Here is a 13,923-nt window from a genome sequence, read left to right on the forward strand (position 1 = left end):
GTGTAGAGTATAACCACATCCATGTAGGCATGCTTGCACATGCATGGAGCAAATGTTCCTGAAAGTGTAAACAAGAAAATATAAATAATGGTTAACTGTTAGCAATGCAACTGGTTTATAGGAAGGAGTCAGAACTGAGGACTAGCAATTTCCATTTTGCATTCTTCTGAACTATTTGATATACGTGTTTTTTATACCATGAGTATATCTTCTATAATTCAAAAAATGAAAATAGAAGCAGTGGCATTCTTTTCACTTATTAACCATATGCTCCAGGGTTAGTTGCTTAACCTTTGTGAACTTTAATTTATTCTTCTATGAAATAGTGATAATCATAACACCTGCCCTACTTACAGTACAGTGTTACTCTTAGCTAGGAGACCAGAGGTCCATACTCCCTAAAACCTCTAAACTTGGCTTTGCTAAGGTGATAACCCATGGACCATCTAGAATCACAGGTAAAATTCTATATACGTGAATGTACATTCTTTTTCATGGAACCTCTGAGTTTCAAAGGGACCTATAAACCAAAAGCTTCTAAACATGTGCCATAGACTATAAGCTCTGAGAGAGGACAGTTTTTGTTCCTAGAACTAGGGCATGCTTGGCCATTAGAGAATAATTTGAAAGCATGAATAAGGAAATGAATAAAATGAAATCTTCATATAAAGTATTGTGAAAATACTTTATAAGCTACAGGTACTATACAAATATTAGTACTACCAATTTTTTTTATTTCCTGAGCAGTTCAGTATATATTTAGAAGTTCCCACAGTTGTGAATTTAATTTGCTAAGTTAAAGCCCCACTTCTTTTTTTTTTTCTCTCTCTCTCTCTTTTTTTTTGCTGTGCCACAGTGTGTGCGGGATCTCAGTTCCCTGACCAGGGACTGAACCGGAGCCAAGGCAGTGAAAGCCTGGAATCCTAACCACTCAGCCACCAGGGAATTCCCCCCACTTCTTAAAGATGTTACTAAACCCTGCTCTTTGAACCATACCCTGGGTTATGAAGGTCTGGTAGAAGAAACTGAAAGCTACATCAAGGAAACTAGTTTATCTATTAGGTAATACACATCAACCTCAAGTTAACCTGAACTCTTAATCTAAACTCAAAGTCTAATCTATTAGCTATAATACCAAATAACAAAGAGTAAGCTACCATATAGAACTGACATTTGCTGTACAGTCTCCCTGAATAGGTTATGTGACAAGAATGCATGATAAAAGAAACATCTGTAATAAAATTAATAGCATTCTCCACTGTAGAGTGCCATATTTGCATAGACTAAAAAGCAGTGAACTAGAAATCAGAAGCCTTCAGTAATCCTTAGAATTTAATTTATTATTTGATTTCACTTAATTCTTCATTTCCTCATCAATGAACTCTTAAGTGTTGGATTAGGCAATTTCTAAGGTTGGTTTTTGGTCTATGTCTCTAGGCTTTATTTTGTTGGCTCAGTAAGTCTGGAAGATAAACATAAAAATCTTATCTACTTTTTATAAATGATAAAAGTACGCTACAGGAAGATTAAAGGATTTCCAAAAGTCATACTGGGAGAGCTCATATCTTGACACTTATGTTACAATAATTCTTTCTCCCAAGGTTATAAGCAAGAAATTCAGAGCTTCCAGGAGGTGAATTATTGGCTACCAGGAAACAGCAGGGAGGCTGTTTTCTCAAAATTGACCTGGATTTGAATCTCAAATCCTTCATCTACCAATTGAGTTATCTTCACCTTAGTAAGTTTCCATTTTCATTTATAAAATAAAACAAAAATATGTGCCTTCCAGTTCATTGTGGAATTAAATGAGATAATGTGTATAAAGCACCTGCTCTGGCTTATTGATTGCTTGTCACATTCCTTCTTATCCTGGATTAACTGATTGCTCATTGTCTCATGGGTGTAAATCCAGCTTCCTCAGTTAAGAGAAGACTTTTGTCGATAGAGGGTGGAATTTTTTTCTCTCTTTTATATTTCAGCATAATGCTTAGCTTCTAAAACACTTCAGGCTCATAGATTTCATCAATCAGCTTTTTTTTTTTTTAGTAAAATTGTCCTGATATAACATAGTGTCCAATAATGAAAGCCTCTTTGAGGACTAGTCATAGGATCAAATCCAGAGGTCTTAGCACAGAGTGTGGAAAGAATAATGGGTTATACCTGAAGATTTTCAGCTACACTGTACATTTGGATGACACGACAACCAGCATCAAGTATAAAAGGCAATGAACTTTATAGCCATTTAAACTCATTGAAATTCATTTTTATCCATAAAAAAGAATTTGGTTTCCATTTTAATATTTATTTTGATGTGTTTCTTCCAAGGTGCTGCTTCTGAAATCGTTTTGTGGTGACACCAGATGAGGGCTAGTGAGAATAAGCATTCCCAGGGAGAGATGGGTCCTCTCTCCCAAGCAAGGGTTGGGAAAGCTGACTCCACAGTGTTCAGGGAAAAGAGCTACATGAAAGGTAATGACTCTTTTGCCAAGTACTTTGAAATGAGATTGAAAATTAATAATGATAGAAAAACTGTAAAAATGAAATTCTTAAGATATCAGTGAACAGGATAGAAAGGCCAGAGATAAACTCACACACCTATAGTCACCTAATCTATGACAAAGGAGGCAAGAATATACAATGGAGAAAAGACAGTCTAGTCAATAAGTGGTACTGGGAAAACTAGACAGCTACATATAAAAGAATGAAATTAGAACACTCCCTAATACCATACACAAAAATAAACTCGAAATGGATTAAAGACCTAAATGTAAGGCCAGACACTATAAAACTCTTAGAGGAAAACATAAGCAGAACACTCTATGACATAAATCACAGCAAGATCCTTTTTGGCCCACCTCCTAGAGAAATGGAAATAAAAACAATAAAAACAAATGGGACCTAATGAAACTTGAAAGCTTTTGCACAGCAAAGGAAAACCTAAAAAAGACGAAAAGACAACCCTCAGAATGGGAGAAAATATTTGCAAATGAAGCAACTGACAAAGGATTAATCTCCAACATTTACAAGCAGCTCATGCAGCTTAATATCAAAAACACAACAACTTAATTCCAAAATGGGCAGAAGTCCTAAACAGACATTTCTCGGAAGAAGATATACAGATTGCCAACACACACATGAAATGATGCTCAACATCACTACTCATTAGAGAAATGCAAATTAAAACTACAATGAGGTATCACCTGACACCGGTCAGAATGGCCATCATCAACCAAAAATCTACAAACAATAAATGCTGGAGAGGGTGTGGAGAAAAGGGAACCCTCTTGCACTGTTGGTGGGAATGTAAATTGATACAGCCACTGTGGAGAACCATATGGAGTTTCCTTAAAAAGTTAAAAATAGAACTACCATACGACCCAGAAATCCTGCTACTGGGCATATACCCTGAGAAAACCATAATACAAAAAGACTCATGCACCCCAATGTTCATTGCAGCACTATTTACAATCGCCAGGACATGGAAGCAACCTAAATGTCCCTCAAGAGAGGAATGGGTAAAGAAAATGTGGTACATATATACAATGGAATATTACTCAGTCAAAAAAAGGAATGAGGGCTTCCCTGGTGGCACAGTGGTTGAGAGTCTGCCTGCCAATGCAGGGGACACAGGTTCGTGTCCCAGTCCGGGAGGATCCCACATGCCGCGGAGCGGCTGGGCCCGTGAGCCATGGACGCTGAGCCTGTGCGTCCGGAGCCTGTTGCTCCGCAACAGGAGAGGCCACAACAGTGAGAGGCCTGTGTACTGCAAAAAAAAAAAAAAAAAAAAGGAATGAAATTGTGTCATTTGCAGAGACGTGGATGGACCTAGACACTATCATACAGAGTGAAGTAAGTCAGAAAGAGAAAAACAAATATCATATATTAATGCATATATGTGGAATCTAGGAAAATGGCATAGATGATCTTATTAGCAAAGCAAAAATAGAGACACAGACGTAGAGAACATATGGACACCAAGGGGAAAAGGCAGGGTGAGATGAATTGGGAAACTGGGATTGATGTATAAACACTGTTATGTATAAAAGAGATAACTAATGAGAACCTACTGCATAGCACAGGAAACTCTATTCGGTGCTCTGTGGTGACCTAAATGGGAAGGAAATCCAAAAAAGAGGGGATATATGTATACGTATGGCTGATTCACTTTGCTGTACAGCAGAAACTGACACAGCAGTGTAAAGCAACTATATTCCAATTAAAAAAAACAGCAACAAGCCTGACATATTTTAAAAAGTGAGTTGTCTTTTTTTCCTTCCTGCTATATGACGTCTCTGAAGTGTTTTGGTTTTCTTCTATTCTCCCTTGGAGTGATGGGAGATGGAAGGGTTAAGAACCATCCTCAAGGCAACCAGCCTCCCCAGTGGAGCTTGGTTTTATCTAGCCTGGGGGAGGGGTTGGGGGAATGAAACTTTGAAAGAATAATTGGTCTTGTCCTAAGGTTGATTGCATCCCCAGGATAGGAGAGGACTGGGGTTTGCAAGTTCCTCCATTGGTAGTTTCCTGAACCCAGCTGGCATTAAATCACATCAACCCTGATTCCTGCTCACTCTACCTCTAAATTTTCTGGCTATCCAGACCAATAAATTCTATTTGTGCCCCTGGGGACCTAAAGACACTTTCCTAGGAGGTATATGGTGATGGATGGCGTTAAGGGAGACAACTTCTAGATCCTCAAATTCCATATGTTTACTGTTCCTTAAAACTGGTGTCTGAGAACTCGCCTGTGTTCATGACATCAGCCGGGTTCTCTTATTCCCAGGTCCCCTTACAAATTCATTATCTTGCTTGTTTACCAAAGAAAAGTCATTCTTGTCCATCCTGAATCATACTGTGGTACACTACACTGGAGTGTAAAACTCTCCAGGGAAGGAAATAAGGAACATTATGAAATATTTGTGTCTGACAAACCTCCTTTAATGACTCACCATAAACTCACATTAGAGGTTCATATCTTTCCTTGCCTTGACTATATTTCTGCTAAGGGCAAAACTTGTGCTTAAGAATGGGAGTTATATGAGCCCTTGTTGAAGTATTCTGAATTCAGAATATTTGTAGTGTTCTATGCTAGGATCACGATAATGTTTACTTTTGTCTAAAGACCTCACTCTTTAATTCCACAAGTATTGTCAAAGATTGCTTTCACCCAGAAGGATAGACTTTGTGGAAGCAAAGTGAATATAATTGATAAGAAATACTCAAGCATGTAGAACCTGATGTCATTCAGGCAGCAAACTCATGGCAAGTTCTGTGCCTTTATCTATCTATCATCTATTTATCTACCTATCTCCCTGTTTTAGGATTAGAATAATCAAGAGTCATAAAAGGTATGCTGGTATATTCCACTTCACTGCAAAACACCCTGTCTTCATTTTCCCCATTCCTAATAAAAAGAAAGAGCTTGATTAATACTTTCATTCATCTCATGTCTCAGTTACATATTTTGCATGATTTTAAAGAGATAAAAAGTTTCATAATTACTTCTTATAGCTCAACATTACATTTTGAAATAAAAGAAATATCTATTAGAGTTGGTTGGTTAGCATTTTATCTTTTCTTAACCATTCACTCAGACTCAGAAAATACTTTCACTGATTTTTATCCAAAATTTGCTCTCATTTGTCAATTTTTGATCTGCATATTTATCTGTACTGTATATTTATTAGATTTGGCATACCTTAATAAAAATACATTCTGGATTCTCTTCTAAATAATGTTCATAACAAAAAAATAATTAGTACCCTTTTATTGTCCCCATACTTTTTAATGGCCCAGTGCCTTATCTTCTCTTTGTTATTAATTTCCACTTAACCCTGCCTCCTCCTGATAATAAATCATATTCATTCCCATATTCATTAAATAATTGAGTGAGGGAAATCCCGATACATCTATAAAGAGATTCAATAACTCTCCGATAACATTTTCATTTTTATGTTTGATATTTATTAATGAAAATACATTTCAGTTTTTGTGATCAATTTTATAGAATTATTTTATAATAGTAAACATTGACAATGAGAATTAAATCTTTGGCAGTTGTTTCAAGTTACAGTGAAATATTTTATATATCAAACAAAATTACAAGAGGATTTATAGTTTCTCAGAATTATTTTAGAAGATATGCAAGGAAAATATTTTCTAGCCCATGTGTATAACAATTCAGAAAAATTAAATAGATAAGTACTAAAATGTTTAATATGTAGCTTTGGTATACCAAGATAATATTGCTACTACTATTGCTAGTAGGAGATGTGTTTTGAGTTGATACTGTCTTTCTAGAAACAGGGATGCATTTGAACAGAGTGATTTGTGTTTTCAATCTTCTAGTGATCAGTGCCTCCATGATTTACATATTTGACAAATGCCTAGGGTGGTCAATTGTTCAGCAATAAGGAAAATCTTACATGATTATATAAGCATGCTGCCCTAGAACTTGACCTCCTATTGCAGTGCAGTGAGGCTTATTTCTAAGAGAAATGTACCCACTGGGTCTTTCCTGGACTATTCATCATATATTATTATGCAAAGTAAAAGCTGCAATAAAAAAGCTTGTTTAGAAAAAAATGGAAAGAAAAATAGAGGATTGGATTAGTTTCAACTTTTAAAATTTAACTTGTATTCTGTTATTTCCAAGGTTATGTTTGGAAAATATGAAATGCCAACATTTTATATAACGATGTTATTGCTATAAAAATCATTTTTAAAATTTTTCCTTTGAGTTTTAGTTTACTTAGTTCTGCAGTAAGCAGAATTGAGGCATTTGAATCAGAACCCAGACAAAAAGAAAGCAAATTGCCCACCATCTTAAATAAAAATTGAATGTTTTATTTTGTTTTGGTTTTCAGTATCATATTTAAAACTAGAACCAGCTTGTCTAAACATGATCAGTTTTTTGAAAAGTGCATTTTCTCCTAAAATAAGTCTTCACATCAAACATAACATAAAATTTTGTAAACATTAAAGTCAATCAATCTTGGCCAAGTAGGTTGACTTCTAGTGAGTTTCCACTAATATGGTTTTGAGTATAGTTGGGTTGTCATTATCACAGCACCATCTAAAGGAAAACTCTCTCAGGAGCCAATAGAAAAGGCAAATGTAGAAATATGTGTAACTTTCCATTGTATAGCATGTATCAATTACTAAGATTAACAAGTGCTGAAAGTGATGCTTTCTGTTGTCTGCAAACATATTAATCTAGAGACTTAATTCATACTAATCTCATCTAATTATGATAAGGGGGAAGAAGTAAAAATGGAAAGAAAATAAAACTTAAGAAAAGGATTATTCTGTTCTGGGAATGAAGGATAGCGTCAGAAGGACCAGAGACATTCCCTGGAATCTATTCCTTTCCTGCCACAAACTTGTATGTCAGAATTAATAGCTCCTCACACTGTGCTTATATCTGAAAGCCAAAGAATAATTGGAACTCAAGGACCAGGACAGAGCAGAGGGGGAATGAAATCTAAGGGTCATGCAAACTAGAGAGATACAATCCTCAGGTGTAGGGACCAATCTTGAGCTTGTGACCATGAGTCATAGTAACAATAATAGTCAGAAACATCCAGAAAGTAAATGACTCATTTAATCATTTTCTCAGTGAAAACTTAAGTACACACACATGCCAGTTATTGCGTTAAGCTCTAGGTATACACTGAAGAGAAGAAACAGCCATGCCTTCTAAGGGATTACAATATAGTGACAGAGATAGACAAGAAAACAGTCACTTACAACATAGGGACCTAAAGGAGATGTTTATAATGAACTAGTATCACAGGGGACAAACATCTTCCCAGTGTTGAGGAAGCCCAGGGAGGTTTCCCAAAGAAGATGTGATGTATTGATTGATTGAGCAAACACAATTCATTCCATAACACTGCAGTTGAGATATTAATTATATAACTAGTGTCCTAACAAGCAATCCCCTTTTAGGGGAGTTACAAGTAATCTAGGCCTTTCACTTACAACATTTTGTAAATAAAGAGAACATTGTCTCATTTCTTATCATCTTTAAATAATTTGGTGTTAGAAGATGGTCTCGTCAGGTGACCACCAATTTTTTCTTAGAAAATAGAATAATAATGTGCATAATAATAACAAACATCCCTGGAGTTATACAATGTGCCTCTCCTAAACAGAGATAAGTATAGGACACTATGGAAACACACATACCAAAGAATTGACATAAATCCAAAGCTGGGAGTTGGAATCTAAAGGATAGTTGAGAAACTGGAAGAAGGAAGGGAACAGGAACCAGGGAGAAAGGAAGAGAGAGGAAATGGGTGGCTCTATGGCAATCTAGTCTGAGGATGAAGGAGATGACGGCAGAAACAGGCAGGAGTAAGCAGTGTAGTGTAGTGCAGTGTAGGAAGCAGTTTTCCATGGAGAAAATGTGAGCAGCCAAACTGGCAAGTCAAGGAGGGGTGAGCACGTCGTAAAAGGACTAACATGGCATTCACTTTACTTGTTTGTTCATTTTTCAACCTAACTCAACTGAGTCCTCCTTGATATCAGGGAATAAGTCCTTCATGTATTTTTCATCACTCCATCTGGTATGGTGCTCTACATTTTGTGAAAAACAACTCAATGTCAATGGGTAAAATCTTTTGTCATCAAACAAGAAACAAATACATAGACTAATAGTATTTTTCACCTTTTACACATCTGTTTAGTCATCATCTACTCAATCAACAGACATTTCCTGAGCACCTCCCTATATGAGGCATTCTCCAGATGTGGTGGGGAGGAAAAGAGAACTTGCACAGCCATAATTAGATGTCACAGTATACATCTCCATCACAATGATTCTTCTCTTGTAACATTTTAAAAAAATCTGCATGGAGTTCATACTGTACTCTTTTCTTGTGAACTAGAGAAGCTTGAGCTAGATTGAGTAGATAGCAAGGCCAAATAAATTCTCTTGAGGATTAATTAAAATATATGACATGTCATTGACCTTGTATAAATACAGGCGAATAATATCTCCAGGCAAATGGCAAACGTGGATAGTTGCTGTCTGAGGCACACTGCTTGAAAAGTCCAAGAACGATCTATCTTAGGAATAGATGTTTTTCTTGAAAGAAAAATGGTACATCTCTACCAAATAGTCAAAGGATATGTGAGTGTGTCCATGTGTGTGTGTGTGTGTTTGTGTGTGTGTGTGTATGTATTACTTTTCATTTCTGAAACAGAAGAATTCTCAAAAAACCATTTTCTGAAACACTAAAATTCTCAAAAAGTTTCCCGGAACAACACATTACTATAACTTGACACTATGTTTTTAGATACTACCCAATAAATGTTTGCAAGGCAGCAATAAACCTTGTTTCTAATAGTAGGGCTTCATGCTGTGCTACCAAAGTACAGAGGAAATAAGTGAGTGGAAAGCTCATATACAGTATGCAGAGGCAGCTGCATCAAAGACCTTCTGAGGCCAGTTTATTACAGTACCTCTGAGGAGGTTCAGAGGCTATCCTGATTCCTTCATCATTATAGGTCACTTGCTTCAATCCTTTCTAATAACTCCTGAATATGGAGGCATTCAGCAAGGCCACATTTGAGGTAGTCAGAGGTGTTAGTCCATTGGGTTGAAGAGCTGAAAGTTGGAATGCCTCAAGGTCTACCAATAATAAATCATGTCCCTTCAGCCTATTTTTTCTGACAGTCCGACAGCTGATATTAACCAGCTCTGTGAGTGCCCCCAGCTTCAGGTGCCAGCTGCAACCCAATAGGCTTGAGATCTGAGAACTCCATTTTCTTAAAAGGTTATAGCTCATTTAGACAGCAGGCAGAAGTCCATCTTTTAAAAGGGGAAATCAGTTATTATGCAAACCATCTTCTCTGCTTTGGGGCTAGGCACTCTTAACTGATTTTAATTTACTAAAAATTAAAGCAACAGTTTGTTTCTGATTCAAGAAGGAAAAGCTTTGAAACTGAGACAGAAATTTGAGCCATTTTGCTTGGGACTAATGCCTAGAAAAATATTTCGCTCAGGATTTGAAGCAAGTTTGTCTCTGTGGTTCAGGTATGTACCCAACAAAGTCAAAAAACTATACTGCTCAGGCTTCCCTGGTGGTGCAGTGGTTGAGAGTCCGCCTGCCGATGCGGGAGACACGGGTTCGTGCCCCGGTCCGGGAAGATCCCACATGCCACGGAATGGTTGGGCCCGTGAGCCATGGCCGCTGAGCCTGAGCATCTGGAGCCTGTGCTCCGCAGCGGGAGAGGCCACAACAGTGAGAGGCCCGCGTACCGGGAAAAAAAAAAAAGAAAAAGAAAAAAAAACTCTACTGCTCTTGTTAATTCTAAGTAGACTGTGTGTCACTAGTTAGGTTAATAAGCTTAGCAACTTAACACAATTGTATGACTTTGTTTTCTGGCTAGGTTTTCCTCACCTTTAGAAATACTCAAGTTTCCTTTTTCCTCAGAGACTGTGCTCTTCTAAAATCAAGCTGAAATGACCGTTCTGATATTTTTAGGTTGACAAGGTGTGAAGAAGGAAAATGAAATTTAAAAGAAAAAATTTTTTAATTTATGATGAAACTCTGTGCTGAACCTAGATTGTATAGCCCATGCCTGTAACGATTGTGCCTTGTCTTTTCCTAGCAATTGATACAATGCTAAGAATACAGTAGATGTTTAAGTCTGTATATTAAATTTTTTAAAAAAGCATTTACTATGACATGACATTCTTTGAGCCCCTGTTTTCTCATCAGTGAAAGAGAATAATGACATTCACCTTACAAAGCAAATCAGTGAGGTGTGTTTTCAGCTGCAAGTAACAGAAAACCTGAATGATCCCAGCTTAAAGAAGCATCTCATACATGCACCCAGATATTCATAGCAACACAATTTACAATAGCCAAGACATGGAAGCAACCCAAGTGTCCACTGACAGATGAATGGATAAAGAAGATGTGGTATATACACACACACACACACACACACACACACACACACACACACACACACACATACACAATGGAATACTACTGAGCCATAAAAAGGAATGAAATACTGCTGTTTGCAGCAACATGGACGGACCTAGAGATTATTATACTAAGTGAAGTAAGCCAGACAGAGAAAGACAAATATCATGTAACACTTATATGTGGAATCTAAAAAAATGATACACATGAACTTATTTACAAAACAGAAACAGACTCACAGACATAGAAAACAAACTATGATTACCAAAGGGGAAGGTGGGGTGGGAGGGATAAAATAGGAGTTGGGATTAAAATATACACACTACTAAATATAAAATAGATAGCCAACAAGGACCTACTGTATAGCATAGGGAACAATACTCAATATCTTATAATAAACTATGATAGAAGAGAATGTAAAAAAAGAATATATATCTATATATATCTATATATATATATCTGAATCACTTTGCTGTACATCTGAAACTAACACAACACAACTAAACTAACACAACATTGTAAATCAACTATATTTCAATAAAATTTTTTAAAAAAGAAGCATCTCAAATACAACTGAGTCTGGAGGTAGAATTTATAGATGGTTATAAACTAAGGGCATAATAGCTGACAGTTCTGCAATTTTTTAATCTTTCCTAATTATGTTGCCTCACAGTTGGAAAATTGCCACTGTGATTCCAGATATCACAGTCCATGCAAGGCAATCAAAAGGAAAAAAAGGAGGCAACAAGTGTCTGTCATCTTTAATTAGTAAATCAAAACCTTTTCCAGAAATGCTTACAGGATTTCTGCAGTTGTCTTATCAGCCAGAACTGTGTTGTACAGTCACCTCTGGAGGCTAGGAAAATAAGAAACCGACTAGATCCTTATGATGGTTCAGAGAAATGGTGATTTATTGTCTGAATCTGGCCATGTTTTTTCTTCAAACAGGTCTGAGGTTCTAGTGGCAGGAAAAATCAGGCTAGAAAATGGCTATCGAGTAAGCACCAAATGGTGTCAGCTACAGAGGGTTATAATAAAGATTAGAGACCATACATGTAAAATATCATAATATTAGCTGGGATGCAGGGCTCAATAAACAGGAGGTACGATTTATGCAACAATAAATTTAAAGTAATAAGTAAACAGTAAGCATTAAATCTAAATGAGTTTGTGAGTATGTGTGTTAGTGTAACTAGTTGCTATGTAGATGTGAGAGTTTTGTTTGGTTTTTATTTATGAAAATGTTAATTAAAAATATACTAGCATCCATATCTATAGAAAGAGATTCACCTTTGGAGCTGACTTCATTAATTGTGTCAAAAGAACTGAATGAATGAATATACATATGTCAAGGGGTTACATCTACTGTTCTGGAAGAGGGAAACTCCTTAGGCAGGTGGAGTCTTTTTGTCACTTCCACATAACCATGGGTATATTATCTTGGAGTTTGCTGAAGAGGAATGAAAAAACTGTCTTTGAAACCATGGAGGGAACTATACTCGGGCTTTCTTTTTGTTGTTGAGAGTTCATGAAGTATATCAGATTGACTATTGCATCTTAGACAGGTAGCCTAGACTGAACCCCAAGATCTATGTTATGAGAGAAAAAATTGGGGGCTGATGACAGAACCCCTCTTAAATTAACCACTTGGAAGCTGTCTGTGGTTACCCTGCAGGAAATGACTATGTGTTCCTTCCCCCACTCCCCATTACAAGCATCTTCCCTGGAAAACTAAGCAGATTTACTATTGTGTTACTAGTAAACCCTACAGAAAAACAAAATTACATAAGAAAGAGGATTTTTTCTTGTATGCTAGTTATTAAAGAAAATCTGGTTTAGGTTTAGGAAGTAGATGAGATTCTTTGTTGCGATTCTGCGTGCTTTGGGGGCTGGGGAGTTTGGTGGCACTTTTTAAAAAAATGATACCTAATTTGTGGCTTCTGTTTGATTTGATATTGAAGAATTTCTTGCTTTCTGCAATTAAGGTTTGTTCAGGGATACAGGCAGGTATGGACAGAAGACAGTGTGGATCAAAGACAGAAAAATCGGAGGGAGTGAAAGAAGAGATTTTTCTCTCAAATTCTAGGGTGAAAAGCAGTATTGTGTGGAGTGTCATGGGCATGAGTTCTGGAGTCCAATTCTGTTTAATTTGATACGTTTTTATCTCAGCTTACACCTAACTCCTAACTCAAACTCTATGACGTTTGGCAATAATCCCTCTATACTCTCACTGCTATACCTATACAATACTGAAAACAATAGTACATACTATCACTTCTGTATCTATCACTATCACTTCTCTATCTGTACAATACTGAAAACAATAGCACATATCTCACAGGATTATAATCAAAACTAAGTAATATACTCCAATTAAATGCATGGCACAATACCTGACACATAGTGAAAACTCCATAAATGTGTAACTGTCTTCTATTATTTGCTCAGAGGGCATGAAAAGAGGGTGCCTCAAAGTGTCTTTAAGATTACCACAAAGAACCCATACCCTTTCTCAAATTTATACAGAACCGTCTCTAATTGGAAGGTCCTATCTCAAAGAGTGCTGTTACTTATCACTCGTATGGTGACATGAAATGAAAAAAGTGTCCTTTGGGAGTCTGCATTTAAGTCCAACGTTAACCGAGACAGGCAAGATGCACAGTAAAGACAGACTCAAATGAAGTCTCTATGCTAAGAATTTACATTAAGTGCAAAAAAAGAGATAAATGCATTTTTGTGGGTTTTTTCTTGAGACCTCTGGTATCATGAGCTGGCTTATTATGTTTGTTTTTTTGAAAGGAACGTCATAAGACATTATCCAGGGAACTTTTCAATCCGATCTAATTGTGATTGCATCTTTGTTTTCAAAGAAACTATTTTTGGAATCGTTGGCTTAGAGTTCCAGCTCTTGGTGTTGTCAAAATTAACTAGATAGAGATACTGGGCTGGATGTAACTGAATCTGCTAATGGAACTCATGTGTT

Source organism: Tursiops truncatus, chromosome 1, assembly GCF_011762595.2.
Source record: "Tursiops truncatus isolate mTurTru1 chromosome 1, mTurTru1.mat.Y, whole genome shotgun sequence".
In the NCBI taxonomy this organism is placed as follows: domain Eukaryota; kingdom Metazoa; phylum Chordata; class Mammalia; order Artiodactyla; family Delphinidae; genus Tursiops; species Tursiops truncatus.